This window comes from Pinus tabuliformis, chromosome 1_2 (genome assembly GCF_031772625.1).
Source record: "Pinus tabuliformis cultivar Carrire ecotype Pingquan chromosome 1_2, CPIR1, whole genome shotgun sequence".
In the NCBI taxonomy this organism is placed as follows: Eukaryota; Viridiplantae; Streptophyta; class Pinopsida; order Pinales; family Pinaceae; genus Pinus; species Pinus tabuliformis.
The window spans coordinates 1,315,625,573-1,315,652,114 of NC_142298.1; the positions used below are offsets into that span (position 1 = coordinate 1,315,625,573).

Here is a 26,542-nt window from a genome sequence, read left to right on the forward strand (position 1 = left end):
TTATATACTTCCTCTCTTGTTTGTTGTAATTCAATCATCTAATTTATTCTTCTTTTCAAGTCATTTGGCTCTACACCTACTTCCTGCAACAACTTCATTACGAGAATCCCCAAGGAAGTAGGAAAAATAACATATGTTCCATATACCAATTGAAAAGGTGACATACCAATTGACTTCTTAGTGTTCACTCCATCAGGCCTTAGTTCATAGAAAAACATTTTATGCCATGTTTTCTTATTCTCTTGTAGATTTTTTTTTATGATGTTCACTAAGCTCTTATTTGAAGACTCAGCTAAACCATTACCCTGTGGGTAATATGTAGTAGAGTGACTGAGTACAATATTACATTTATGGCAAAATTCAATCATATTTTTGGACTTGAAAGAAAAAACATTATGAGTGATTATTCTACGGGGAAAACCAACTCTTGAGAGGACATTACCTTCCAGAAACTTAATAGTGACTGAGACTATTGCTTGCCTAGTTGGTATTTCTTCTATTCACTTTGTAAAATAGTATGTGGCTGTCAAAATACATTTATGTTGGGCTGAAGATGATGGATGGATTTCCCTAATGAAATATAAACCCCACTGTTGGAATGGTGCTACAACTGTAATTAGTTTCAGGGGTAGAGGAAAATGTTTTTTTTCTTTTCTTTTCTTTGAAAATTTGACATTCATGGTGTTAGGGTCCTATAATAATAGGATTCATAATTTTGAATTGGCTATGGTTAGTCTTTTAATATTGTACATACTTTTTCTTTCTGCAAAATGTTTTCCATGTTAAAAATTAAAAAATGTAAAGAGGGTATGTCCTAAAAGAAATATCAAAGGACAAAAAGAATAAGAAAAGATAAAAAAAAAGTGAAAAAATATGAACCCCAAACAAAACAGATCATGAAAGTGTGCAAGTCCAAGTGCCACTACTTTTTACTTTACTGTGCAAAATAATGGTTGTGTGCATCTTGTCATAAATGCCACAACCCATGATAGTCAAATAGCTTAATCTTGACTAATTCATGCTTTATATTTCATTTTTATAGATAGAGAATAAAGATCTAGCCAAACTGTTTAACCTTGGCAGATCACTAGTTAGGTAGAGAAATAAAAATGTGCTCATCAGCTTTATCTAAGCCATTGGAAGTTATAAGGTTAGAATTAGATAGTTTGTTTGAGAAAAGAAAAGGAAATGAAGGGTTTGCTAGCTTAAATGCACCCAATAAAGTGAAGAAAAAATGTTAGGATAAGTAAATGGTAGGTAGAAGAAAGATTGCACATGTACAAAGTTGTCAAAGCATAAGCACATTTATCATGCTTAATCATATGTTTCAGTGTGTAGGAGCAGTTATGGGAGTAAAAGGATGTTCACAAGCTTATTTGATTAACTTCCCCCTCATTTCATTTCACCCCCACTACATACTTACGAATTCCCCCAATATCCCATCATTTCTTATAAAATTACCCTTTTCCCTTCATTTTGACCCTTACCCCTTGGTTTCACACATCTCCCTAGTAAAATTACCCTCCAAAGGTCATCCCCCTACCCAAAACCCCTTTTCCCTAGTGTGAAACCCATTCCCCATTGAAAAAATCACCTTCCCCCTTATTAATTTCCCTCTTTTACCTAAAAAACCCATAAAAACCCTTTATCCTAAGTTTTATTCCCCCCCTCCTCATTATTTAATTTATTCCCTGATTTATTTGTCCTTGACATAAACCTTTTAACCCACCAACCCTTGGTGCGGTTAAGAAAACCCCACCACATTCAACCCTGGTCCCACTTTATTAAACCCGTTCATTGTATTTTAATCCCCACCTTATTCGTTAATTAATTACAGTTAGTTGTAATTAATCCCCGGGCCCCGCAAATCTCCACCCCCATTCCCTCCATGCAGCTTCATCACGCAAAAGCCATTAGATCTTTCACCCCCAGATCTGACGGTGCGCATCCATATCATGCTTATTCCCTCTCTGACCTTTACCAGCTCGAGAGCATGCGAGATTCGCAGTTTTACCCCAGCCCAATTCTGCTACATGGCGGCTCCAAGCAAAATCGCGTTCTCTCAAGGAAATATCTTCTGCATACCAAAGGCGGTGTGATGGCCCCTAAAACCACTTCCCTGCCAAAATCCAAAATCGTTCACTATTCATTAATGAATTTCGCGCCAAATACTAACCATTGCTGGTTAAAAGGCTGAAGAAGCCCATTTCGACTCTTTTTGCTTGTTTGCACTGTGAATGCTGCCTAGGGCTTCTTGTGCCATGCTGAGCCTCTGTAACCAAAATTGACCACCACTTACCTCCCGAACACGGTCCAGATGCCCAATTCAAGCATCCATTGCACAACTAAAGCCACTGTACCCACTACAGTCACTATTCAAACCAGTTTGTAGCCTGAACCAGCAATTTCCAGTTATTTTGAGAAAAAACCATAACGACCCTCTCAATTTGAAAACGTACATTTAATTCAGAGATTAATTAATTCAATGTAATTAATTTTCCCCTAAATTGAAGAGTATTTCCACCTGAATACCCAAACCCCTCTTTTGCAAACTGAAAATTACCCTATCTCTGTACCAGACCTACTCAAACCTCACTTCTACAGCCTGTATAAGCCTAATTCACACCTTCCCCCCTAAAATGGCTTCCCAGACCTCTCTGGACGTGAGACCTGTGTCAACCCCTCACCTGGACATCGACCATTTGGCACTAGCAGACAAAGATTTCCAAATAAGAGACACTGCTACTCCAGCCCACCTTTTGAAGCTCCACTGTTGGAGTAAGGACAAATTTCTAAACCATGTAGATGACATCCACCTTTGGGAATCCAATTTACCCAAATACATATTCCCAGAAGTTCACCCATTCCTTGATATTGTACATTTTTGTCATTCATGTTATATCCCTAGCCAAAGGGCTATTGTTGCCCCAAACCAGCAATTATTATTCACCATTACACTAGAGTCCACCAACCAAATGCTGCAAATCCAACCTAGCCCTAATCAAACCCCTATATCCATTGGAGACCTATTGGACTTATACATCACACTAGATTTTGTTAAGATAAGGAAAATCTTCCAGACTTTCATCATGGAAGACTGCCATACTCCTATAGATACTCCACCCTATGATGCCACCATTTTTTCATAGATTGGAAGACACATAATCGCCATGCTCCCATGCATCTTAGGATACACATCAGATGAGCATGTGGATGAGGTCATCTTGGCCTTCCTATCCATTTTCACCCTAGGAAAGCCTCTTGCTATCATGTACAATTATGCTCAGTTCATTGCAGATAGAATGCATGAGAAATTCACCAGACTGCCCACTGAAAGAGTTTTCAAATACTCTTTAGTGTTGTTTCATATGTTTTTATATTACCAAGCAGACAAGTTCCCTGTAAGTATCCAAAAGTTGGATACCAGGGGAAAAGAGAGATTAGTGGTCTACTAGACACCCTTGGTCCAAAAATTTTCCACAGCATTTACCTACAAACATTTCATAGACTCATTTGTATACCCAGTCATGAACATGTTGACTTGTAATACTCAACCTAGAATCAACCAAGAAATCAAGAGGGTGCTACAATTGGCTAAGAACAACAAGGTGGGAGACTAGTACCTGTACCAGAACCACACTGAAATCAGAGTTTATGGCTGCCAATTAGCCCCTTATAAGTTGCCCAAATACCTCCCTATGAGGATATTTTCACTTGAGTATTTTAGACAAATCATCAACTCTGATGAGGTCCACTTCCTATCTTCTAGGAAGAAAACCCAGTTTAAGATGAAAAACCAATTGGGCCCATTCATTTGCAATAACAGAGAGGCTAGACCAGACAATGACAAGATACTACAACAAATGAAATTCAGCAACAGCTTCATGTGGCAGTATGACCCTCATGGGTTTATAAATAAGCTAAGACTCAGGGTCAAGTTGGGACCATAAATCCACCACCCAAGACCTGACATTGAACAGTTTTCCAACCAATCTGAGTGGTGGGAAAACACATTGGTTGACATGGATAGCACAATTGTGGATGTAGAGAACACACTCATCGTTCTTGAAAAGCAATTTGACCATAACTCTTTCCTGCAAGTTCCATAACTAGGGGAGACAATGAACATTCCTCCTATCCTTCAGACCCCAGTCAATGAAGAGAAGAATCCAAAGAGGAACAGGGAAGAGGCATCCAGTTCTGCCATGGAGACTTCAGGTGAGCAGTTTGAGCTCAAAAAAAGGCCCAAGTTGAATCCTGTGTCTGAACAGGAGGAGAACATTGAATTAGTGGAAATAAATGGAACTGAAACAATGGGGCAGAGAAGTAAAGACACAGCTGCATCAGGTGAAACACAACAGCCATCAACCTCCAACACTCAAATGATAGAGAGACAACAAAGTGTTGAGGTTTCCTCCTTTGTCAGGCCAACTGACAGAGAAAAGGATATCAAATACAGGTACAAAGAGATAAACATGAGGAATGAAAAGTTGAAGGTAGAGACATATGCCCAATACTTCAAACATACACCACCCAACCAGAGCAAATTGATATCAGACTTTGACATCAAAGCAAGAAAGATGTAGGTGACATTTTTGCAGCCCACTGTACAACAACCAAAGACCTCGGTTGAGTATAAGAAGACTAATTTCGAGGTGATGACCAGGGATGTTCATCCCATTGACCATATAGAGTTCCACAAGTAGGCTAGAGAAATAATTTACTCCACCCTTACAAGAAAGGCCATGGCTACCCAAAAACTACAGGATTCACTGGATAATGAAACAACCCATTACAAATTGGAGAGGGCCTCCTCACAGGCCAAATACAATAGGATAAAGTAATTGGAGGACTTGGTCATTGAACTGGGCCATGATCCAAGTGAAATTAAGGCCACAGAGAAATTGATCAAAAATAAGAATGAGGATATAGCAGCCCTCAAGAAAGAGATTAAGCTGCCTCATTTACAACACCCACAGACAAAGGAGGTCCTGGAGAGTCAAACCAATCATGAAGAGATGATGGACCTAGTGCTGCAACTGAATGATAAATTAAAGGATATGGAGAAAGAATTAGATAGCTTGATTCAACTCAAACAAGCTAGTCTTGATGATGCTCCTGCAACTATCATTCCAACAGTTACCACTGATATACCTTCTACTTTGGCAGCACCCTTAGCTCCCACTGCTCCAATGACCACAACACTACCGACATCTACACCAACTACATCAGAAACAAGATTAACAACAACAGGGTCTATAGGTGATGAAGCAAACAGGCTGGTCAAAGCAATAGAAGAAATGTCCATTCAGACCATTGAGATGAATAGGCTTAAGGAGAAAGTGACCAGCCTAGAAACAGATTACAGACTTACCCAAATCATGCACAAATAAGAATAGCATAAATATACAAGGAACACTGAAAGGATAAAATGCAAGCTATAGAAGCCATTCAAAGTGTCAAATAAGAACTTGGAGACATGGCAGAGGAAGCTGCAAGGATCATTCACTTCCTCAACTCCAAGAACAAGTATGAGCAACAAGAATTAGAGATACCTAACAGAACGGGTACAATTTTGGAAGTTAAAAGGGTCCTCACCCAGAGGAATTTGATGTTAAAGCTCGAGGATAAGTGCCAAACCATGCAACCGGCCATTGACAGATTCATGGTTAAGTTCGAAGTTTTGAGGCAAAAGGGTTTACCAAATCCCTTGGTTATAAACGACAAATTAATGACATAGGAGGATTAAAATAAAAAGATCAGGGAAGTAGCCAAAGATCAGGTGAATACTTCATCCATGAAGGGCATGCCTACTAGCAAAGTACTGTATCAAACTTTTGAGAATTTATTTTACCTCCAGCATGAGGTAAAACACCTTTTTGTCAATAATCCTACTTTTGCCAAATATACAGAGGCAGATGAAATATACAGAAAGATGCTCAATATCCAATTACCAGACATTGAGACATGGGAGAAACTAAATGATTTGCTGTAGAAATACACAGTAAAAATATAAAATGTACAATAAAAATAAAAGAGCACAGTAAAAGGATATTGATAGGTCAGCAAGGTCAAAATGTATCAGATGAAAGGTCAAAGTAAATACAACATCCACCGTGAAGACCAAATAGCAAAGAAGATTAAAGGGAAAAAGATCAAAGCCAGTAGAACCTAAATAGCAGGGACATTAAACAACAGTTCAATAGTTGTCTCTATCTTCTTACATGAAGATATTTCTTTCTCCTAGATTAGTTCCCAAGACAGTTTGGAATATTTTGTAAATTCTTTTTGTATAAATACTTCATAGTTCGAAGTATTGAAGGGAGGATTGCTATACATTTGTAGAATTATTTTGATCTTAAACCTAAGGGTTATTGTACCAATTTTCAAGTCAACAAACTGGAGCAAGTAATAAAAGCATTGAATTACAGGATTCATGAGATGAGCTATTACAGTGAAGTAGTTTCTTTGTCTAATTTTGTTACTTTCTTATGTGTTTCATAAACTTAAATGGTATCCAAATTTGAATGAATTAACTGGAAATTTAACTCAGAACTTGTTTAAGTACACTCTATTTTGTATAGTTGGTCATTTATATGTTTTCCAATGATACCTGGATTTGAGAACCCTTAATTTCTCTCCCATACCGGTTGACCTCTTTGATTCTCTTCATAATCCAGCCTAAGGAACCCTTAATTGCTCCCTGGATCCTATTAAGAACCACTTCACCATCCAACCTTTGAGATCTGTAACAACTCACCTATCTTTCCCTGTAGACACTATTTTTAAAACTTGATCCAGTCCTATTTGTCTGGCATTTGACCCCATAGCCCAATGGTAAAATAAACCCTTTGTTCATCTAAGTAAGTGATCCCACCACCCAAAGTCAAATCAAAACCCAAGTGCAACAATAACTAGCCTAAAATCAATTAACTAAAACAAAGTTAAATCATAAAGAGAGATCCCTCTCTGAGAATTAGGAAGGCTAGATCCTAATCTTGAAACTTGGTTTGTGGTTACCTCTGAACATTTCTTTCTCTAACAACTTCTAAAGAAATTTTGGAGTGATAACATAATTGGCAACCATACTGGGGAACTTCGATCCTCAATCTAATAAAACTTTAAGGAAACCATAAATGTCATCTTGAGACCCTTAAGGTCATTTTCAGAAGTTGTTCTTGAAAACATTCATAAAAAATAGTTTAAAAAGTTAAAATTTTGGCTCCCAAGAAGACTCACTATACTAGGGAAAATCTAGATCCAAACCCTGCTACAATAGTTGATGACCCAGGCAGAATTTTAAGAAAACCTAAAAAGGTAGAAACTTAAGCAAGTAGTAGCCAGTTAATTAAAGAAAATTCACTCCCTAAGAAGTTGTCAACTTTAGAGGAAATTCCATTTGATTTGTCATTTGACCTCCTATTGTTTAGAACTAAATCAGACAATTCCATTCATGAAACTGTGTTAGACCCTGATTTTATTCAACTTATTGAAACATAAAAGGTTCCTATCCATTCGGATTTAGACAAATTTGTCTTGGACACTTTTGACAAGTTAGAATATTTAACCTCTACATTAATAAGCCATATAGATGATGCTTACCTTCAACAATATGTTGAAGTAGCTGCCCTCACTTCTGCTGCCTCTGAAATTTCTACACAATCTTCAATCACTGTATATACACCTTCATTTACCACAACCTCACCTATAGTATCCACCACAGTCCATTCCCCTAAACTAGTTATTCATCAGCCAAACACCTCATCCTCATCTAGTTCATCTCCATCCATTTCAAGACCTTCCTCAAGCACCACTACTTTACCCCCTAGTCAAACCAAAATCTCAGCCATGGAAGACCGATATGCACCTCTGGTTTTACCTGCACAACTCCATGCCATGCCCCAATATTATCAAAGAAAAATATTTTTGTTTGATGCTATAGGTCAGTACACTACCCAATAGCATGTGAACAAAATGACTGACTATTTTGAGTTGCATGAGATAAATGAATGTGATGTCCAAATGAGGTTGTTTTCCCAAACATTAACTGGGGATGTCAAGAAATGGTTGAAAGCTTTACCTGCCAATCATGTTGCGGACTTAGCTACTTTTCATAGATTATTCATGTATAGATGGGAGAGAAATAAAAACCATATTCAAATACTTTCTGAATATGATAACATTAGAAGAGCTCCTAATGAGTTAGTTAAGCACTATTGTACTAGGTTCAATAGCATCTACACTGCAATCCTAGCTAATATTAAGCCTCCACCTTGTTGGGTTGTGTTATATTCTTTCCACAACTAGCCCACGTAGTTAACCGGGGGGTTAGAGGGGGGGGGGGCAAAGCCCCCCTTCGTTGCATTGATTGTGTAGTGAGGGGGGTCACAGGGGGTGAGACATACCCGTAACCCCACTTTATGGGATCCAGGGTAGCGCCCCAGAAAATTTTGGTTTTGGACCCTATGTTAGGATGGGCGAACCCACCTATGGTTTTGTGCATGATTTTGGCACATGTTTTTTGGACATGATGGCTTTCGGTACATGGTATTGGATGTGATGGTTTTTGGTCCATGGTATTGGATGCTTCGGCATGTATAAATATATATTATAACATTGAAAGGAAAATAATGAAAAATCAAGCTGGTAGTCCCAATTTTGGGATCCAGGGGAAATATGTGTTTTATGTGTTATTCTCTCGCATTGTTTATTTTATGTGTTTTAGAATTTGTATGGAGATAATTTTTGTATGGGGTTAAAACCTACATTTGGTATCAACGCTGTTTTTGGCTTCAAGGCGACGCCTTTGTTGCTGAGGGGTTTCGCTCGGGCCTGTGGTAGACCCTGTTCAGTGGGAGATCTGCGAGATCGATTCTGGTGGTGAAAGAAGATGGTGAGCAGTGGAAAGATAGAGATTGAGAAATTTAATGGTCAGAGTTTTGAGTTGTGGAAACTCAAGATGGAAGATCTATTGGTGGATAAAGATCAGTGGATCGCAGTAGATCTGGGTACTAAACCAACGGGAGTGTCCGATGAAGAATGGAAGAAGTTGGATTGGAAGGCAAAGAGCACAATACGATTGTGTGTCTCAGATTCAGTATTGCTGAATGTATCAGGGGAAGCTACGACGAAGGCTTTGTGGGACAAGTTAGGGACTTTGTACCAATCTAAGTCTTTGGTGAATAAACTGTTCCTGCGGAAAAAGTTGTATAACCTGAGGATGAAAGATGGAGACTTGGTGACAGAGCATCTGAATGCATTTAATATTGTGGTAAGTCAGTTAGCATCTGTTGATATTAAAATTTCAGATGAAGATAAGTGCATCAGTTTGTTGTGTTCTCTACCAGATTCGTGGGATAGTCTGGTTATTGCAATACGTAGCAATGCAACTGCCTTGCAATTTGATGAAATAGTCTCATCCTTGCTAACAGAGGAGATGAGACGGAAAAATATGGAGAGCCAGAATGGTGATTCCTTGTCTGTACGAGGACGGTCCCAGAACAGAAACAAAAATAAGTCATCGAGTGGGAGATCTAAATCTCCAGGAAAACCTATAAAGGTGGCGTGCTGGAAATGAGGAAAGGAAGGGCACTACAAAAGGGACTGTAAATCTAAAGCTCCTGATAAAGGAAAGGGATCTGATGATGCTCCTTCTGCAGAGGCGAAAACCACCTCAGATGAAGGTGGGGATGTGTACTTGGCTTCTTCAAGTACACATGTAGATCATGAGGCATGGTTGATTGACTCAGGTGCATCCTTTCACTTCACTCCCCATAGAGAGTGGTTCTGCGAGTATGAGAAATACGATGGTGGTGATGTCTTCTTAAGGGATGATAGGAAGGCTACAATCATTGGTCGCGGAAAAGTAAAGTTGAAGTTGCAAGGTGGAAGGTTTAAAACACTTCTGGGTGTTCTGCATATTCCTGCATTGGCTAGAAATCTGATTTTCATAAGCAAGTTGGATGATGCAGGTGTAAAAATAGTGTTCATGAAGGATACCTGCAAAATGGTTCGTGGAGCACTGCTATTGATCCGGGTAGTTCAAATTGGAACTCTGTACAAGCTGCAAGGTAGCACTGTTATTGATGGGTGCTGTTAGTGTCGGTCTTGAAAGCCCTCCATCAGTGATCAAAGCTCTTTGCATTTGCATTAGTAGGTGTCCCATCAGTGTAAAAATTTGCATCCCATTAGGCATGCCATAACCCTGATGGAGGAGCTGGTCTATTCATATCCCTTTTGGCTTTGTTGGATCAGGTCATATCAGGTCATTGAGTTTGTCAAAATGCTCTTGTTTGGTCTTAATGTCAAAATTTTAGGTCTAGGGTTTTGGTCAGTTGTCTTAGCAAGGTTAGCAAGGTCGTGTTTCTGAGAGTCCTTGAGTGACCAGCAAGCCAAGGGGAAGATGGTAAACATGTTCCTTTCAGATTTTCATCATGTATAGCTCATTTTTAACCTTGGATTTAAAAACCCTATTTTTAAAGCCAAGGTCATGATAATTTTTGTAAAAATATTAAGTGTCCAAGAAATCTTCAAAAAGGCAGCAACAACCCTCGTCCCCTTGCCACATTTCTTCAGATGATCTCCCTGCAAAAAGAATCAGGTGAAAGCACTCAAAAGTCAACTTCAGGATAAAGGGAACCAAGAAAATCAGTGTTTTTAAAAAGTGACAAAATAGACTTTATAAAGTGGGTTTTGGATTAAATTTTTTCAAAAGTGAGATTATAAAAGGTAATTCTCCCTCCTTTAACTTTCATTGTGCATTTCGAGCTTCTAAGAGTCATTGTGAGAGAGTGCAAGTCGAAGAAGGCGAAGATACAGTGTTTTGGGCAGTTTCCAGGTGTGCGACCCTTCCAAGCTCGTGCGCGACCCCTTGGGTGGTGCGCGACCCCTCCAGCAGCTTCCGGCAGTGCAAAATCACAATGGGCGCGACCCCTTGAGCTGTGCGCAACCCCTCCAGGGCTGTGCGCTACCCCTTCAGCTGTGTGTCACCAAACTGCAAACAAATTCTCTCATTCCTCTTTGAGCTTGCTAAATCGGTCGAGGTAGGCACTCAATTCATGAATAATGATATGGATGGTGAAAATAATGATGTGTGTCATGGTTTTATCATTTAAATTTGCAAGTGAATGGATTAATATGGCTGTTGCTAATGTTTGTGAAATGCTAGGGTTTATCACTGTTTTCAAGTGTTTATTGTCCCATTGATCCCTTCCTTTTTCCCCTCTTTCATAATAATCATGCTTGCATCTCTGTCCTATGTCATTTGCACATAAATGTTTCCCTACCCCCATCCCTAAGTTATAAACCCTACCCCTCTCACAAGCACTCAAACCCTAAATTCCTCTACCATACACATGCAAAACTAAAACAAAAAGAAAGATACATTGTAAAGACAAAAGAGAGTCATGTAAATTTAATGTGCTGTGTATTTTAAAGCATGTACAAACCCCTATATATCCTTGACATCCCCTTGTACATGAAATACTTTCCCTTGATGTAAAAATGTTGAGTATGTACTCCTTAATGTGCACGTAACCCTTAAAGAACAAAAAGAGTAGAATCTGCCTTATAACACACATGAACTCCTAAGTGAATTTGGTGTATGGTGTCCTTATGCCCCTATTGATATCTGTATCCCATTACATGTTCATTATTATACATGCTTTTCCCCATATGAGATGTTTTTGCAAATGATTTCCCATGTTTTATGCACATGATTTCCCGATGTTAAAACTGCTCCTATATGCATGATAATGTGTAAAGTTTCCCTTGAAAATTCCCTGCTATTATCATATATTTCCATTCCTTGTTTAGAAATTCCCTCCCCTAACATTCCCCTCATGTTTCTCCCCTTGAAACAGCATAGAGTTCAGTATTTTTGCAGGCAGAGGCAGCAGTTCAATTTGTCCTTCAGTTTTCCCACCTTGCTCCAAAACCATGTCAGATACCGAGACTTATGAGAAAGGTGTTGACCATTCATCATCAGAAGAGAGTGAGGAACAGAGGAGGCCTCAGAGAGGGGGTAAGGGAGGTCATCATAAGAGGGAAGAGCCTATTTCTTTGGCAGCATTGCAGGCTTGTCCATTGGCACTGAATTGTTTCCGGTACATGTCATGCTACCAGTTTTGTGAGAGGCTTTCACAGATTCAGCACCATAGAGAGTTAGCCCGTTTGTTTGTCCTACACCTCCATGATGGACATGTCACTCTTGCAGGGGTGAATTTCATATTGACACCCGAGGTGATCTCAGAGGCTACAGTTATACCAAATGTGAGTGAGGTGTGGTCGAAGCGCAGACTTCTTGATTTTGTTCACTTTGAGCCCTATATCTGTTCATCATATGTGGAACAGTTGGCGGGCATTTTCCCATTCAGATTTCTTCGGAGTGAGTATGCCCCTCTCATGAGACTTATCATGCAGTATTTCACCTGTGAGGGCAGATTTTCACGAGTGTATTCATATCACGTTCGCCTATTGATGCATTTCACCCGGGTGAGGATGATGAACCTCCTGACCTTCCTCTTTCAGAACATTCAGAGGATGGTACCCATGTTGCAGAGGAAGACCCCGACCCAGCAGTACAGGAGTCTTTGTCACTATGGTTTGATTCAGCTCATTGTTTTGCATCAGTTGACACAGCAGGGCATCTCGTGGGAGGAGTTCATCTCCCGTGAGTTTTTTACAGTGCCACCTTAGCCACATCAGGAGGTTATTCATGAGGAGGGAGCATCATCTCAGCAGCCTGATGCTCCCATCACTCGACATGTCAGCTCCACTCCCATGGTCACTTACCAGAAAGGCCCAAGGGCCTTATTTGCAGCAGCTAGGCGAGTACTATCTCCACATCAGGTGGAAGGGGCCTTGTTATCTTCATCAGCACAGATACAGCAGAGGGGCAAAGAGCCACTGGTTCATGAGGATCCAGTGATCGATCTTGAGGTCAGTTCCTCTAGCCAGGAGGCAAAGGGAATTATTCAGCAGCTCAGGGCCGAGAATGAGACTTTGCAGCGGAACACTCAGCTGGAGGAGGAGAAGGCCCTTGATGAGATTTGGAGGATTCGAAATGATCGAGTCCTAAACCGTAGGAGGCCCGGTGACCTATTGCCTGCTGAGAGAGAATCCATGCTCATCCGGGTCAATGCACATTTGGAGAGGCTGTTGGCGAAGGCCAACCAAGACAAGAGGCTGCTGAGGAACATGAAAAACCACTATTGGGCTAGGATGCATGTTTGTAAAGCAAAGTTGAAAATAGTCCAAAGAAGGTTGACCGAGGCCCTTGGGAGGAAGAAGAAGGCCAACCCACTCCGCATCTTGGCTGAGGCTTCTCTCACCCATCATGACACTCATTAGCCTCATCACAACATCAAGCATAAAAAAAATTTGGAAGTTTTGGCTCATTTTTGGCATTTTTGGGAAATTTACAGGTTTTGGCTTCTCAAGGGTTCTCACCCCCGGTGAGACCCTTTGTCCTCGTAGCTCCGTTTTACGAAAACTCAACATTGATGGATTTTTCATGCAAAGTTACACATGCCTATGGATTAGCTTGAGTTTTCATGGAGTTTTGGGTCTCCAAAAAGTCAAAATACAGCCAAATTTTGACTTTCTGCCCCTTTTTTGAGCTGCAGAAGTAGTCTTGGGAGATTTGACTTCTAACTAGGCAAATGACCTCCAAATCCAAAAATTCCGGTTGGGTTGGAACGTAGACTCAGAGACCCTTCCAATGAGCTATCCTGCACCTGATTCTGATATCGGGAAAGCCTCCAAACAGGCCTCCAAAGTGCGCGACCCCTTGGGGAATTTTGGCCAGATTTGACCAGTTCAGCCCGGAATTTGCAGATTAACACCAGTTTGACTTGCTGAGGTCGATGATGATCTTTTTTACTGTACTTGTGGCACTTTTTGGGTACTTTTACTATTTTTTTACTCTTCTAGCAGTTTTCCTCATGTAAAAGAGTAAAATTGACTGTATGAACTGGTTTCCAAGTTTGTAGAGGCAAGTGGTTTTGACTGCCTATTTTGTAGTGCTTAGTTTAGGAGTTGTTCAAACAGCTCCTAGGATGGTGAGCTCGACCCCTAGAGGTAGGGAAGAGGTTAGATCATCTATATTATGTACTTTCATGCTCATTTTCATGGTTGGACTCTTGAGGGAGAAGCTCCTATTGTATATTTTACTTGTATCTCTGCAATTTTTGGCTAAGGAGGACCAGGGTTTTGCAGTCATCATTGGGATTCTTGTGGACTCATTGTGTTGATGGTGTGTCTCTTCATGTTATTGTAAGCTTTGTTATGTGATTCATTTCCTTTCTATACTGCTGCATATTAAACAAATGAAGTGATAAAGTTAGAACTCATGCTTGCCATGCTCTTCTTTCAAATTTGTTTAATTTATATGTTTTCTGTTGTCTAAAGAGAATTTAAATCCATTGTTTGCTCTCTTTAGCTTTCTTGCATTTCTTCCTGATCACCCATTTCAGCTAAAAGACATCTACACAAGCTCCTACCTTGCCCCAAAGACCCCCCTGCAGAAACTGTGTCGAATCCCCGCACCCTAAATTGCAGATCCTCAAATTGCCACCAAAAACCACAAAAACTTTAAATCAACCTTTTAATCAGTTTACTAGCCTAATATCAGTGTTACCTTTGATTGGTCATCTCATCCCATTGAAAATTTGCCAAGATAGACCGGAGAGAGCCTTCTCATACCCCGTAGGGCTAGCTACGAGGTGAAATGGTTTGATGTAGCTTTGATATTTGCCTTCTCAGCCTGAGGTGAAATCTCAAACGCTAACATACTGGCGACCATACTGGGGAGAACATCTAAACCTTTGCTCATTGACGTGTTATTTCATAAGTCTTAGACGGAGCCTGAAGTTACGCCAGGTAGCCTTCGAAAACGCTCTTGTTTTACATCAGCGCAAGTAGATAAACGCTGCTTCAGTCAATCTCCGTGAGCTTGTGAATACAACACTTCATTTGCATTTTACCCCAGTACATGTATCAAGTTCAGATCTGATTGTTGATAGTGGACAACGATCAGACACTTGAAAGGCTGAAATCATTCACTGGCGACTCCTTTCACTGAAGAATCCAACAATCAGTGCTTCATGGTGACTTCACTGCAGAGAGATCAGTAGCTTTGAGATTTCTCAAGATGGATCAGATTGCAAGAAGATACGCTCCCTTGAGCCGAGATCACATTCCAGGTTTTCCAAATAAAATTCCGAAGGTAGATTGGTCAAGGAATTTGCCTACATTTAATGATGATGGTAAGAAGGATGTTGCTTTACATCTAGTTAGATTTCATATGCATATTCGCAAGTTGAAGGTGGATTTTCCTAAAGATTGCTTGATGAAGATATTTTTGGCCACTCTGGAAGGTGCAGCTCAAACCTGGTATGAAAGTTTGCCGCCTGCTTGTATTTATTGTTTAAAGGATTTTCATGCTATGTTCATTGAAAGATATAAGGACTCTTATCCATCATTGAATTTAGTTCAAGACCGTTGCAAGCATGCCTATAGTTTTATTGAAAGCCTTGAGAAGTTTTATGAAGATGATAATTTCATGGATGAAGAGATCATGGAAGCCCTGTATGAAAAGCCGTTTCAGCAGCACATAGAAATCTTAGAAGATACTTGTCAAGATCAGCAGGTTGAAGATGGCCATATGGTTGTAATTGATGAAAGAGAAGAGCTTGTTTCAGATTTGACCACAGAAGAAGACAGCGTGCAAGGTAGCCAAGAGTCAATTTTAGAATGTAATGCAGTCAACTCAGCTATTTCAGATCAAAATTTAGATCATGGTGACCAAGAATACCTTGTGTTGAATCCTATAAAGAAGAACTCGACTGTTGAGATCAGCTGGCATGAAGAAAACGAAGTTACAAATCTAAGTGCTCCCACCTCACCGGAACTAGATCTTCATGAGGAGGTCATTCAGTCAGCTCATGAACAGCAAGGTGAGATCTTTGTGCAAGTAAGTGATGAATCTCCTTTCAATAACTCAGTAATAAATGATAATCCGGCTGTCATATCATATGAAGATGACCTACCATATTGTCAGACTACAGAAGATCATAGCATACAGGATTACCTTTCAGATTCTTCATATGTCTCATGTGTTGAAATGTTATTTCAAGAGGAGATTTGCTCACCTACTTGTTCAGAATTTTTTGAAGCCCATGAGCATACTTTTACTGAAGCACATGATGAAGGTAGATCAGAATTTGAAGCAAAAGACACCTTGTTCTTTCAGCAGGAGGTGGCAGTGGCAAATCTTCATGTTTTTCACGATCCTCTAGTAAGTTTGTTGCAGCCAGCAGTGATAGTGTTTATTGCAGTGTTCAATGATGAAGGAGATCATGGTCAGCTATGTTTTCGAATGCTCAGTTATAGGTTTGTACTGTTGACCAGAAGATCTGATAAGAAGAATCAATCAAGAAGGCATCTGCTTGATTGGTTGCATTGGCATTTTGATATAGTTTGATGTAATTTGTCTTGTAAGCAACACAGGTGGTTGTCATCATGATTCCAAATCTTGATGGATTGCTGCCGTTTTTCCAAAAGCTTTGTAAAGTTTTGTTTTAAGTCGGTCATGAGTCATTTGTGTTTGTTCTATTGAGTGAGTTTTTTCAAGTTATTTCAGTTTTCCATCGAGTCGGTTTGAGTCAAGCTTCAGTTAAGTTTCAGTCAGTTTTCAATCAAGTTTTCATTCAATAAATGTGTCAAAGTTTTGTGTCAAAGGTGTAATTAATGACTCCATCGCCCAATGGTTGAAGGCACTGGTCTGCTCTCCCAGAGGTCTAAGGTTCTTGGCACCTCCAAGGAGCTACCATCCCCATTGGAGCCAATGTTAGTGTCGGTCTTGAAAGCCCTCCATCAGTGATCAAAGCTCTTTGCATTTGCATTAGTAGGTGTCCCATCAGTGTAAAAATTTGCATCCCGTTAGGCATGCCATAACCCTGATGGAGGAGCTGGTCTATTCATATCCCTTTTGGCTTTGCTGGATCAGGTCATATTAGGTCATTGAGTTTGTCAAAATGCTCTTGTTTGGTCTTAATGTCAAAATTTTAGGTCTAGGGTTTTGGTCAGTTGTCTTAGCAAGGTTAGCAAGGTCATGTTTCTGAGAGTCCTTGAGTGACCAGCAAGCCAAGGGGAAGATGGTAAACATGTTCCTTTCAGATTTTCATCATGTATAGCTCATTTTTAACCTTGGACTTAAAAACCCTGTTTTAAAAGCCAAGGTCATGATAATTTTTGTAAAAATATTAAGTGTCCAAGAAATCTTCAGAAAGGCAGCAACAACCCTGGTCCCCTTGCCACATTTCTTCAGATGATCTCCCTGCAAAAAGAATCAGGTGAAAGCACTCAAAAGTCAACTTCAGGATAAAGGAAACCAAGAAAATCAGTGTTTTTAAAAAGTGACAAAATAGACTTTATAGAGTGGGTTTTGGATGAAATTTTTTCAAAAGTGAGATTATAAAAGGTAATTCTCCGTCCTTTAACTTTCATTGTGCATTTCGAGCTTCTAAGAGTGATTGTGAGAGAGTGCAAGTCGAATAAGGCGAAGATACAGTGTTTTGGGCAGTTTCCAGGTGCGCGACCCTTCCAAGCTCGTGCGCGACCCCTTGGGTGGTGCGCGACCCCTCCAGCAGCTTCCGGCAGTGCAAAATCACAATGGGCGCGACCCCTTGAGCTGTGCGCGACCCCTCCAGGGCTGTGCGCTACCCCTTCAGCTGTTTGTCACCAAACTGCAAACAAATTCTCTCATTCCTCTTCGAACTTGCTAAATCGGTCGAGGTAGGCACTCAATTCATGAATAATGATATGGATGGTGAAAATAATGATGTGTGTCATGGTTTTATCATTTAAATTTGCAAGTGAATGGATTAATATGGCTGTTGCTAATGTTTGTGAAATGCTAGGGTTTATGACTGTTTTCAAGTGTTTATTGTCCCATTGATCCCTTCCTTTTTCCCCTCTTTCATAATAATCATGCTTGCATCTCTATCCTATGTCATTTGCACATAAATTTTGCCCTACCCCCATCCCTAAGTTATAAACCCTACCCCTCTCACAAGCACTCAAACCCTAAATTCCTATACCATACACATGCAAAACTAAAACAAAAAGAAAGATACATTGTAAAGACAAAAGAGAGTCATGTAAATTTAATGTGCTGTGTATTTTAAAGCATGTACAAACCCCTATATATCCTTGACATCCCCTTGTACATGAAATACTTTCCCTTGATGTAAAAATGTTGAGTATGTACTCCTTAATGTGCACGTAACCCTTAAAGAACAAAAAGAGCAGAATCTGCCTTATAACACACATGAACTCCTAAGTGAATTTGGTGTATGGTGTCCTTATGCCCCTATTGATATCTGTATCCCCTTACATGTTCATTATTATACATGCTTTTCCCCATATGAGATGTTTTTGCAAATGATTTCCCATGTTTTATGCACATGATTTCCCGATGTTAAAACTGCTCCTATATGCATAATAATGTGTAAAGTTTCCCTTGAAAATTCCCTGTTATTATCATATATTTCCATTCCTTGTTTAGAAATTCCCTCCCCTAACATTCCCCTCATGTTTCTCCCCTTGAAACAACATAGAGTTCAGTATTTTTGTAGGCAGAGGCAACAGTTCAATTTGTCCTTCAGTTTTCCCACCTTGCTCCAAAACCATGTCAGATACCGAGACTTATGAGCAAGGTGTTGACCATTCATCATCAGAAGAGAGTGAGGAACAGAGGAGGCCTCGAAGAGGGGGTAAGGGAGGTCATCATAAGAGGGAAGAGCCTATTTCTTTGGCAGCATTGCAGGCTTGTCCATTGGCACTGAATTGTTTCCGGTACATGTCATGCTACCAGTTTTGTGAGAGGCTTTCACAGATTCAGCACCATAAAGAGTTAGCCCGTTTGTTTGTCCTACACCTCCATGATGGACATGTCACTCTTGCAGGGGTGAATTTCATATTGACACCCGAGGTGATCTCAGAGGCTACAGGTATACCGAATGTGGGTGAGGTGTGGTCGAAGCGCAGACTTCTTGATTTTGTTCACTTTGAGCCCTATATCCGGTCATCATATGTGGAACAGTTGGCAGGCATTTTCCCATTCAAATTTCTTCGGAGTGAGTATGCCCCTCTCATGAGACTTATCATGCAGTATTTCACCTGTGAGGGCAGATTTTCACGAGTGTATTCATATCACGTTCGCCTATTGATGCATTTCACCCGGGTGAGGATGATGAACCTCCCGACCTTCCTCTTTCAGAACATTCGGAGGATGGTACCCATGTTGCAGAGGAAGACCCCGACCCAGCTGTACAGGAGTCTTTGTCACTATGGTTTGATTCAGCTCATTGTTTTGCATCAATTGACACAGCAGGGCATCTCGTGGGAGGAGTTCATCTCCCGTGAGTTTTTTACAGTGCCACCTCAGCCACATCAGGAGGTTATTCATGAGGAGGGAGGATCATCTCAGCAGCCTGATGCTCCCATCACTCGACATGTCAGCTCCACTCCCATGGTCACTTACCAGAAAGGCCCAAGGGCCTTATTTGCAGCAACTAGGCGAGTACTATCTCCACAGCAGGTGGAAGGGGTCTCGCCTTCATCTTCAGAGCAGCAAGTGCTTTCTCCACATCAAGTGGAAGGGGCCTTGTTATCTTCATCAGCACAAATACAGCAGAGGGGCAAAGAGCCACTGGTTCATGAGGATCCAGTGATCGATCTTGAGGTCAGTTCCTCTAGCCAGGAGGCAAAGGGAATCATTCAACAGCTTAGGGCCGAGAATGAGACTTTGCAACGAAGACTTGAGGGTGCTCAGTGGACCATCACATATTTAGAGCAGCGGAACACTCAGCTGGAGGAGGAGAAGGCCCTTGATGAGATTTGGAGGATTCGAAATGATCGAGTCCTAAACCGTAGGAGGCCCGGTGACGTATTGCCTGCTGAGAGAGAATCCATGCTCATCCGGGTCAATGCACATTTGGAGAGGCTGTTGGCGAAGGCCAACCAAGGCAAGAGGCTGCTGAGGAACATGAAAAACCACTATTGGGCTAGGATGCATGTTTGTAAAGCAAAGTTGAAAATAGTCCAAAGAAGGTTGACCGAGGCCCTTGGGAGGAAGAAGAAGGCCAACCCACTCCGCATCTTGGCTGAGGCTTCTCTCACCCATCATGACACTCATTAGCCTCATCACAACATCAAGCATAAAAATTTTTTGGAAGTTTTGGCTCATTTTTGGCATTTTTGGGAAATTTACAGGTTTTGGCTTCTCAAGGGGTCTCACCCCCGGTGAGACCCTTTGTCCTCGTAGCTCCGTTTTGCGAAAACTCAACATTGATGGATTTTTCATGCAAAGTTACACATTCCTATGGATTATCTTGAGTTTTCATGGAGTTTTGGGTCTCCAAAAAGTCAAAATACAGCCAAATTTTGACTTTCTGCCCCTTTTTTGAGCTGCAGAAGTAGTCTTGGGAGAATTGACTTTTGACTGGGCAAATGACCTCCAAATCCAAAAATTCTGGTTGGGTTGGAAAGTAGACTCAGAGACCTTTCCAACGAGCTATCCTACACCTGATTCTGATACCGGGAAGGCCTCCAAACAGGCCTCCAAAGTGCGCGACCCCTTCAGCTGGATGTGCGCGACCCCTTGGGGAATTTTGGCCAGATTTGACCAGTTCAGCCCGGAATTTGCAGATTAACACCAGTTTGACTTGCTGAGGTCGATGATGATCTTTTTGACTGTACTTGTGGCACTTTTTAGATACTTTTACTATTGTTTTACTCTTCTAGAAGTTTTCCTCATGTAAAAGAGTAAAATTGACTGTATGAACTGGTTTCCAAGTTTGTAGAGGCAAGTGGTTTTGACTGCCTATTTTGTAGTGCTTAGTTTAGGAGTTGTTCAAACAGCTCCTAGGATGGTGAGCTCGACCCCTAGAGGTGGGGAAGAGGTTATATCATCTATATTATGTACTTTCATGCTCATTTTCATGGTTGGACTCTTGAGGGAGAAACTCCTATTGTATATTTTACTTGTATCTCTGCAATTTTTGGCTAAGGAGGACCAGGGTTTTGCAGTCATCATTGGGATTCTTGTGGACTCATTGTGTTGATGGTGTGTCTCTTCATGTTATTGTAAGCTTTGTTATGTGATTCATTTCCTTTCTATACTGCTGCATATTAAACAAATGAAGTGATAAAGTTAGAACTCATGCTTGCCATGCTCTGCTTTCAAATTTGTTTAATTTCTATGTTTTTTGCTGTCTAAAGAGAATTCAAATCCATTGTTTGCTCTCTTTAGCTTTCTTACCTTTCTTCTTGATCACCCATTTCAGCTAAAAGACATCTACACAAGTTCCTACCTTGCCCCAAAGACCCCCCTGCAGAAACTGTGTCGAATCCCCGCACCCTAAATTGCAGATCCTCAAATTGCCACCAAAAACCCCAAAAACTTTAAATCAACCTTTTAATCAGTTTACTAGCCTAATATCAGTGTTACCTTTGATTGGTCATCTCATCCCATTGAAAATTTGCCGAGATAGACCGGAGAGAGCCTTCGCATACCCCGTAGGGCTAGCTACGAGGTGAAATGGTTTGTTGTAGCTTTGAGATTTGCCTTCTCAGCCTGAGGTGAAATCTCAAACGCTAACAGGTGCAACAGTTTTGTGGTTCCTGAAAGTGGAGCAGAAAATCTAGTGGTCTCTGGAGAGAAGACCATGTTGTGGCATCAAAGGCTTGGACATATTGGAGAGAAGGGCCTTAAAATACTTCATGGTAAAGGTATGGTAGAGGGTATGAGTAATAGCTCTCTAGATTTTGATTTCTGTGAAAATTTTGTATATGGGAAGCAGAATCGGGTGAGTTTCCCCTCTGGTGGTAAGAGGGCGAAACAGATATTAGAACTTGTGCACAATGATGTGTTTGGACCTGTGAAGGTTCCATCATTGGGTAAGTCTGTGTACTATGTATCATTTATAGATGACTTCTCAAGGAATACATGGATATATTTCCTTAAGAAGAAATCTGAAGCCTTTGACGGGTTTAAAGAATTTAAGGCTCTCGTGGAAAATCAGACAGAGAAGAAGATAAAGGTGCTGAGGACAGATAATGGTGGAGAGTTTTGCAGCAAGGAATTTGAAGAATTCTGTAAGAAGTGTGGTATAGAACGACAGAAGACTACTCCATATACACCTCAGCAAAATGGAGTTGCAGAAAGAATGAATAAGACGTTTATGGAAAGGGCAAGAAGCATGCTCAGTGGTGTCGGGTTAGGACAGGAATTCTGGGCAGAGGCGGTGGATACTGCATGTTACCTAGTTAACAAGTCACCTTCATCAGCGTTGGAGGATAAGACTCCACAAGAGGTATGGACTGGTAAGAAACCCTCTCTTTCACATCTGAGGGTATTTGGATGTGATGCATATGTACATGTTCCAAAGGAGAAACGAACCAAGTTGGATAGTAAATCTGAAAAGTGCATCTTTATTGGGTATAAGGATGGTTTAAAGGGTTATAAGCTTTGGAACCCAGTCACAGGGAATGTTGTGTACAGCTGAGATGTGGTGTTCAGAGAGGTAAAAGATGTTATTAAACATGAAGTCTAACCAAAGGAACCTAAGAAGATAGAGTTTGAGCTTAAGGAGGAAGAATCAGACTCTATAGCAGAGGAGGAATCAGAAGATGAAGAGCCACAAACCCCGGGTGTGAGAAGATCAGTTCGAGAAAGAAGGCAGCCAAAAAGGTATAGTCCATCTACTTTCTGTTCAAATTTTTTTTTATCTATTATTGACGATGATCCTAGAACTGTGAAGGAAGCAATAGATTCAGAGGATGGAAAACTTTGGAAAGAGGCCATGATTGATTAAATGTCATCTTTGCACAAAAATGAGGCTTGGGATCTAGTGGAGTTGTAGGCTGGAAGGAAACCCATTGGCAACAAATGGGTGTTCAAGAGGAAGACAAATGCAGAAGGAAAGGTGGAGAAATACAAATCTCGGTTGGTAGCAAAGGTTATTCCCAGGTGTCGGGAATTGATTTTGGTGATATTTTTTCTCCTGTTGCCAATGTAACTTCTAGTAGATTACTTTTATTAGTTGCTGTTGCTTTTGATTTTGAGGTAGAACAGATGGATGTGAAGACAGCATTCTTCACGGGGATCTGGAAGAGGAAATATACATGAAGCAACCTGAAGGCTTTGCGATGAAGGGTAAGAAAGAACTGGTATGCAAGTTAAAGAAGTCTCTGTATGGGTTAAAACAGTCACCAAGGATGTGGTATCAGAAATTTGATACATTTATACGGGGACTTGGCTTCACCAGAAGCAAAGCAGATCACTGTGTGTATTTTAAATTAATTGGTGACCATGTTATTTATCTGGTCTTGTATGTGGATGATATGTTGCTGGTTTGAAATGACAAAGAAATTATCCAGGATTTGAAGACCCAATTGTCCTCCAAATTCGACATGAAAGATATTGGTGCTGCAAACTATATTTTGGGCATGGAAATTAAAGGAGATTGGGCAAAGAGGAAGCTCTGGTTAAACCAAAGGAAGTATGTCGAGACAATACTGCAGAGGTTTAATATGCAGGATAGTAAACCAGTGAAGGTTCCTATTCCTGTAGGTGTGAGGTTATCTGTTGAGCAGTGTTCAAAGACACAAGAAGAGAAAGAGGACATGTCTCGTGTTCCATATGCAAGTGCAGTCAGTAGCCTGATGTATGCAATGGTCTGTACTAGACTAGACATTGCACATGCAGTGGGAGTATTGAGCAGGTTTATGTCAAAACCAGGGAAGGAGCACTGGACAACAGTGAATCATGTTTTCATGTATTTGCATGGCACTAGTGATTATGGTTTGTGCTACCAAGGAATATCAGGATTGGATAGAATGTTGGATATTCGTGGCTTTGTTGATGCAGACTGGGCTGGAGATCTGGATCAGAGAAGATCTACAAGTGGGTATGTGTTTAACCTATTTGGAGGTGCAGTCAGTTGTGTTAGAGCCTAAATTTGCCTTAGGCTGAGGAAGGAAAAAATTCAGGATAACCACAAACCACACTCAGCCTCGTAGCTAGCCCTACGAGGACAGGGGAGGGCTCTCTCCGGGTCAAGCTCAGTAAAAATACACAATAGGGTCTGAGATGACTCAAGATGAATATCTGATTTTAGGCTAGTAAATAGATATGAAAGAGGTAAATTTGTTGAATGACTGAAATTTTCTGGGCTGTATGGGGCCAACAGGACCGCATGAGCTGGGAAATTAAATCAAAGACATAGAATATTTCGTGAGGCCAGATAGGCGGGAGGTTTACCAATCAGATTGAAGTAATATGGAGTGGAAAGACTACTGAGAAAGTTGAAAAGGGCATACACATGAATCCTTTCCAGACAGAAGAAAAAACACAGAGGATGAATGCTTTCCAAGGTAGAGCAATAAATTGGATTCTACCTTTCCTACTTAAAAACATTCAACTGGAAATGACTATGAATGAACTGCAAAACATAACAAGTTACATATGAAACAGAGAAGAAACATATTGCTAAACTCACACCACAGGAATCTCATGAATCAGAGCTGCATCATTTTTATTAATCTCCTGGCCAAGTTGTACAGTGAATAGCTGAGTTTTCTCTCCCACTGTTTCCTAGAAATTCCAACCTTTACAAATGATTTTCAATACCATAAATAAACTCAGAAGTGGGAAAACAAATCGATGAAGATAAGGATTCATTTAATCATCATTAACGAACTGGAGCTGAAGAGCCAACCATTTGTCAAAGGAGCAGCGTTACATTTTAATTTCTCTGATGACCAATTAAAAAGGCAAAAACTGTAGCGTGGGTCCCATGAAATCATGGCTGAAGACAAAATAAGAAACCCGCTTGCTATCTTTCTGCATCTGCTCTCTCTATGTGTCATCTAAATAGGAATTTCCCTCAGATATAGTTTCTCAACCCTCACCATTAACTGTGTTATATGTGAGTCCTTCTCCCTTGATGCCGAGTGTATCCAAATCATTTAAAATATTCTCAACACACTCATTACTCTCTTTAGCAGGATTCATGTCATCCAAATCGTATGATTATGCGCCCTTTATACCTCTAAGCAAAGTATTGGTTTAAAAGAGTAGCCTTTGCGTGCCAAACATGGAGATAACCGCGTGGCTCATGAGGAACACGTGTACATACGTTTAACTTCAGCTCCAGCCGAAAATACATTGGTGTTTCCAACCATTCATTAAATTGATCTGTCGCAAGCGCTTCACGGTTGTAAACGTCAGGCACACTTGCAATGCGGCCAAGGTATCCTAATAGTATTCCGCTTCCATGAAATTCTTCTCCAGAAGGAAAGGAGAATGTTAGTGGCGAATTTTTGGCTTTGAGGCTCTATCGCCGCGCGCAAGCCCAGTGCGCCGCGCCTCGTGGATGCGTTGCGCCACTGGAGAAAAGCACTGTGGCAGGAGGCCCAGTGCGTCACGCAACCTATGTGCACCGCGCCTGCTCCCAATGCATCGCGCACACATCTCAAACCCATTTGGCTTTTAATTGTTCATCTTCCCTTGGAGCCTCTGCTCTACTTCTCTTGTTATTGAAAATTAATTTCTCTAGTGCGCTCCTGATGCCTCCTGTTTTCCTCATCCTCTGCATCAATTTGATCTTTTGTCAACTTCATAATCTCATCCATAAATCTTTGCTCAAGTGACTCTAATGTTGGAGGTATAGATGAATCTTGAAACCCAGCATCCACTTCTTGCTCGTGCTCAGATCTTTTCACATCTTTGATGCTCGTTTTTTCATGTTGTGCCTTGGGATCTAGAATTTTACTTTGATAAAATGGGGAGCTAGCTGCATCAGGACCTGTCGAAATCTTTCTTCCACTGCCTGGTTCAGGAGGACCTTGACCTTCTTTATATATGTGAGGAGGTATATTTGGCACATTTGGATCGCCTCCTTCCCACTGCTAGTGACCTTCTGCCTTTGAAGACATATAGCGTAGCTCTTCATCCAATGGTGGAACATCAGGCCTCCCAGGAAAGGCATGCAGACCAGGATTATATTGCATTCTCTGGGCAGAAATATGCTGCATTTGAGCAGCAACCAGCGGATTGACATTGGAACCACCATATCCACCCTGCTGCCTCATTTTTGCTTCAACTAGCTCTTGACTAGACCAATAAGGTTCTAAATAATACCTCTATAAATACCTCATTTACTGCCAGGTCCAATTTTTGCAGGTAAAATGCACAAGACACTCACTAGCACTTTAGATTTCCTCTCTAGTTGATTAGAAGTCCCTTCACGTGATGCAGGCGCTCAAATTTGGACAAAGAGCGATGATGGAGGCTCAGCCCGTCAAATTCGTGCGCGTTTTGGGTGATGGAGGAAGTTTTCTGCAATCTTTTGGCGTCCTGGCTGTGTGTGCCGTGCAGCACACCCAGTGCGTCGTGCCGCACCAATGCGTCACGGCCGTGTATATTTACACTATACAAAGGTGCCCAATGCGCCGCGCACTCCCAGTGCGTCGC

The 26,542-nt window shown here is 40.9% G+C and overlaps 1 pseudogene; it reads right to left on the reverse strand.

Moving 5' to 3' along the window:
* LOC149211060 (uncharacterized) overlaps nt 1–26,160 on the reverse strand; it is a 36,293-nt pseudogene extending 10,133 nt beyond the window's left edge.
* Between the last annotated feature and the right edge of the window lie 382 nt (nt 26,161–26,542).